At 69.8% G+C, this 5,000-nt stretch overlaps 1 non-coding gene across 1 annotated transcript; it reads right to left on the reverse strand.

The window, feature by feature from the left end:
* Window positions 1-1,596: 1,596 nt before the first annotated feature.
* Window positions 1,597-1,715, reverse strand: LOC135978518 (5S ribosomal RNA). Its single transcript, XR_010595924.1, has one exon. It is a non-coding gene; the product is annotated as a 5S ribosomal RNA (ribosomal RNA).
* Window positions 1,716-5,000: the final 3,285 nt, after the last annotated feature.

Below are 5,000 nucleotides of genomic sequence, written 5' to 3' on the forward strand. Positions count from 1 at the left end.
GGCTTAGCAGTCTTGCCCCGAGGACTCCGGGGGCAGGCTTAATAGTGGTTCCAGGGGAGGCTTAATAGTCTTCCCCCGGGCAGTCCGGGAGAGGCTTAATCGTCATCCCCCGACAGTGTGTGTGTGTGTGTGTGGGGGGGAGGCTTAGCAGTCTTCCCCCAGGCTGGGTGGGGGCCTGGCGGGAGGCGTCGCAGTCTTCCCCCGGGCGGTCCGGTGGGGGAGGCTTAGCAGTCGTCCCCAGGGCGGTCCGGGGGTGGGGTGGGGTGGGGTGGGGGGCCTCACAGTCGTCCCTCGGAGAGCCGGGTCGGCGGCAGTGGTGGGTTTACGTCCAGCCTCCGGAGGGTGCGCGTCCTCGGAGGCGATGCAGGCGCCGCAGAGAGGCAGCCTCCGAGGCAGGGAGCGGAGCACCGAGGCTGGGGAGAGGGGAGCAGGAGCCGGGGGCTGGGGGTGGGGGTGGGGGGCGTTCAGGACAACCGGTCAAGCCCCGGGAAGCAGCTGTCAAATGTTCCAAGTCCCCACTCGGCCACCAGGTCCACCCCAGTCTAGCAATGGGGTTGACCTGGCTGACGGCCGGTTAGTATCAAGGTAAACTCACCGTCGTCCACAGGAGGGCAGCTCTCAGGCCGGCCGGCTGCGGCTGACTCTGGGGCGGCGCCCGGTCCCGGCAGCGAGGGGCGGGGGGCGCGGAGCGAGACGGGGCTAACCGGGGGGGCGCCTCCTGCGACTTTGGGGGCCGCGGGTCGTCAGTGGCGTGCAGGCCGGGCCTCTCCCGGGGGATTCGGGGGGGCGGTCCTGCGGGCCGGGCGCAGGGGGCTCGAGCGAGCCCGGGCCGGTCCGCCCCGGGGCCGGGGTCTCCGCCTGCGGCGCAGGGGGGCGCGGGTCGTCGGGGGAGGAAGCCCGGGGGAGCTGCACACCGGCCCGCCAGGCCAGGCCTGGCCTGGATGGCCGCGGGGGGATTCGGGGCGGTCCCGCGGGCCGGGGGCCGGGCGCAGGGGAGGCGGGGGGTCCGAGCGAGTCCGTCCCGGGCCCGGGGCCTCCCCCTGCGGCTTTGGGGTCCGTGGGTCCCCGCTGGCGGAAGCCACTGGGAGCTGGACACCCGCCGTCCGTCCCGCCTGGCCAGGCCTGGCCTGGGTGGCCGCGGGGGGATTCGGGGCGGTCCCGCGAGCCGGCGTCGGGCGCAGGGGGTCCGAGCGAGTCGGGCCCGGGCCCGGGGTCTCCCCCTGCGGCTTTGGGGTCCGTGGGTCCCCGCTGGAGGAAGCCGCTGGGCGCTGGACACCCGCCGTCCGTCCCGCCTGGCCAGGCCTGGCCTGGGTGGCCGCGGGGGGGGGATTCGGGGCGGACCTGCGGGCCGGCGGCCGGGAGGGTCCGGGCCAGTCCGCCCCATGCCCGGGGTCTCCCCCAGCGGCTTCGGTGGCCCGGGGGGGTCCTCCGCGGAGGAAGCCGGGTGGGTGGGGAGCCGGACCCCAGGCGCCCAGACCCGTGACCTGCGGCCGCGACCTCCGACTCGGCAGGAGCGACGAGGGGCTTTCCGGCCCGTCCCCCCCTCTCCTTCCCCCCCCAGAAAAGGAGAGAGAGCTGACTCGGACCGGGAAAAGCTGCCTACGGCACCTGGGATTCCCAGGCGGTCACCCATCCAAGTACTAGCCAGGCCCGGGACGGTTTACCTTCCGAGATCGGACGGGATCGGGGGCGTTCGGTCCGGTATGGCCGTAGGCACCCGGCCCCGCGCCTCCTCGCCCGCTTTCCCCTGCCGACGCCCGGGCCTGCCGCACGGTGAGCCCCGGTCGGACTGCCCCCCCCTGCGGCAGGGCCCCCGTCTCTCGCGGGCCCGGTCCTTTTTTCCTTTTCGAGCTCCGGGGCCCGGGCTAGCCGCCAGAGCCCCTCCGCCCGCCCTCCCCGGCGTCGGGGAAAATATTGTCCCGGACTTCCAGTGCGCCCGATCCTGTCAGCCGGGGGGTGGGGGGGCAGTCCCTCGCTGCGGCCGCGGAGGGTGAGCCCAGGGCGGCTTGCCTGCCGTGCGAGGCCCCTCTCGGCCACCAGGTCAACCCCGAGTCGAAAGGGCTGAAAAATTTTCAGAGTCCCCTCCCGGGCACCAGGTCAACCGGTGGAATCGGACGGGTTCACCTGCTGGCCGGTTCGCTTCCCGGGCACCAGGTCAACCCGTGGAATCGAAAGGGTTCACCTGCTGGCCGGTTTGCTTTCCGGCCACCAGGTCAACCCCTAGGGGTTTTAACGGGGGCACGCCCGGTGGCCTCTTTCCCGTCCGGTCACCAGGTCAACCCGGATCTCCCTCCTTCCCTGGGCGCCCCCTCCTCGGAGGCGTCAGGTTCCATTTTTTCCCCCCCCAGACTTCCAGGGGCCCGATCCAGTCGGCCGGGAGGCAGTCCCTCGCTGCGGCCGGGGAGGGTGAGCCCAGGGCGGCCTGGTCCATGTCTCTAGTGGGCCCGATCCTTTTTTTTTTTTTCGAGCTCCGGGGCCAGGCCCGCCCGGGCAGCCCTCCTCGGAGGCGTGGGGCGATTTCCCCCCCCTCAGACTTCCAGGGGCCCGATCCTGTCGGCCGGGAGGCAGTCCCTCGCTGCGGCCGGGGAGGGTCAGCCCAGGGCGGCTTGCCTGCCGTGCGAGTCCCCTCTCGGCCACCAGGTCAACCCCGAGTCGAAAGGGCTGAAAAATTTTCAGAGTCCCCTCCCGGGCACCAGGTCAACCCGTGGAATCGAACGGGTTCACCTGCTGGCCGGTTCGCTTCCCGGCCACCAGGTCAACCCGTGGAATCGAAAGGGTTCACCTGCTGGCCGGTTCGCTTTCCGGCCACCAGGTCAACCCCTAGGTTTTAAGGGGGGGGGGGGACGCCCGGTGGCCTCTTTCCCGTCCGGTCACCAGGTCAACCCGGATCTCCCTCCTTCCCTGGGCGCCCCCTCCTCGGAGGCGTCAGGTTCCATTCTTTTTTCCAGACTTCCAGGGGCCCGATCCAGTCGGCCGGGTGGCAGTCCCTCGCTGCGGCCGGGGAGGGTGAGCCCAGGGCGGCTTGCCTGCCGTGCGAGTCCCCTCTCGGCCACCAGGTCAACCCCGAGTCGAAAGGGCTGAAAAATTTTCAGAGTCCCCTCCCGGGCACCAGGTCAACCCGTGGAATCGAACGGGTTCACCCTGCCGTGCGAGTCCCCTCTCGGCCACCAGGTCAACCCCGAGTCGAAAGGGCTGAAAAATTTTCAGAGTCCCCTCCCGGGCACCAGGTCAACCCGTGGAATCGAACGGGTTCACCTGCTGGCCGGTTCGCTTCCCGGGCACCAGGTCAACCCGTGGAATCGAACGGGTTCACCTGCTGGCCGGTTCGCTTCCCGGGCACCAGGTCAACCCGTGGAATCGAACGGGTTCACCTGCTGGCCGGTTCGCTTCCCGGCCACCAGGTCAACCCGTGGAATCGAAAGGGTTCACCTGCTGGCCGGTTCGCTTTCCGGCCACCAGGTCAACCCCTAGGTTTTAAGGGGGGGGGGGGACGCCCGGTGGCCTCTTTCCCGTCCGGTCACCAGGTCAACCCGGATCTCCCTCCTTCCCTGGGCGCCCCCTCCTCGGAGGCGTCAGGTTCCATTCTTTTTTCCAGACTTCCAGGGGCCCGATCCAGTCGGCCGGGTGGCAGTCCCTCGCTGCGGCCGGGGAGGGTGAGCCCAGGGCGGCTTGCCTGCCGTGCGAGTCCCCTCTCCGCCACCAGGTCAACCCCGAGTCGAAAGGGCTGAAAAATTTTCAGAGTCCCCTCCCGGGCACCAGGTCAACCCGTGGAATCGAACGGGTTCACCTGCTGGCCGGTTCGCTTCCCGGCCACCAGGTCAACCCGTGGAATCGAAAGGGTTCACCTGCTGGCCGGTTCGCTTTCCGGCCACCAGGTCAACCCCTAGGTTTTAAGGGGGGGGGGACGCCCGGTGGCCTCTTTCCCGTCCGGTCAGCAGGTCAACCCGGATCTCCCTCCTTCCCTGGGCGCCCCCTCCTCGGAGGCGTCAGGTTCCATTCTTTTTTCCAGACTTCCAGGGGCCCGATCCAGTCGACCGGGAGGCAGTCCCTCGCTGCGGCCGGGGAAGGTGAGCCCAGGGCGGCCTGGTCCATGTCTCTAGTGGGCCCGATCCTTTTTTTTTTTCCGAGCTCCGGGGCCAGGCCCGCCCGGGCAGCCCTCCTCGGAGGCGTGGGGCGATTTCCCCCCCCCCACCCCCAGACTTCCAGGGGCCCGATCCTGTCGGCCGGGAGGCAGTCCCTCGCTGCGGCCGGGGAGGGTCAGCCCAGGGCGGCTTGCTTGGCGGCCGGGTCCATGTCTCTAGTGGGCCCGATCCTTTTTTTCCCTTTTCCGGCTCCGGGGCCCGGGGTGCCCGGGTAGCCCTCCGCGGTGGCGTCGGCCAATTTTTTTTAAAATCAGACTTCCGTGGGCCCGATCCTGACGGCCGGGAGGCAGTCCCTCGCCGCGTCCGGGGACGGCGAGACGCTCGGCCACCGGGTCAACCCGGAGGAAGCGGTCTGGGGGAAGAAAAAAAAAAAAAATTTTCCAAGTCCGAAAAATTTTCAAAGTCCCCTCTCGGCCACCAGGTCAACCCCTTTGGAGCGAATGGGTTGACCTGACGGCCGGTCGTCTCGCGGATGTCCGGAAGGGGTCGCCCCACGCCGTCTCGGCCGACCGAGGGAACCACGAGGTGGCGCCCGGTTCCAGTTTCGTACCGCCGAAGGCGGGGCTTTGGCTTTTTCGACCTGCCTTTCGAGGATTGTGTGAGGAGATTTCTGAGGACAGGTTTTTCAGAGCCTGTGAGAACCGGAGCTCAGCCTAGGGGATCAATCCGAGTATTGTACCCGACCCTGCCCGGCGTGGGAGGGGGGGAGCGGGCCCGTTTGAGGGCGGAGGCCAGCACCCGGCCCTCCGCCGAGACGGCCCGCTTTGCCCGGCTCTTAGCTCATGGGCCCCGCAGCGGCCGGGAGCCGAGCTCCGAGTGTCGGCGCCCCCCGGAGGGAGGGGGGGCCCGCTCCTCTCG

This window comes from Chrysemys picta, unplaced genomic scaffold, assembly GCF_011386835.1.
Source record: "Chrysemys picta bellii isolate R12L10 unplaced genomic scaffold, ASM1138683v2 scaf295, whole genome shotgun sequence".
Classification (NCBI taxonomy): domain Eukaryota; kingdom Metazoa; phylum Chordata; order Testudines; family Emydidae; genus Chrysemys; species Chrysemys picta.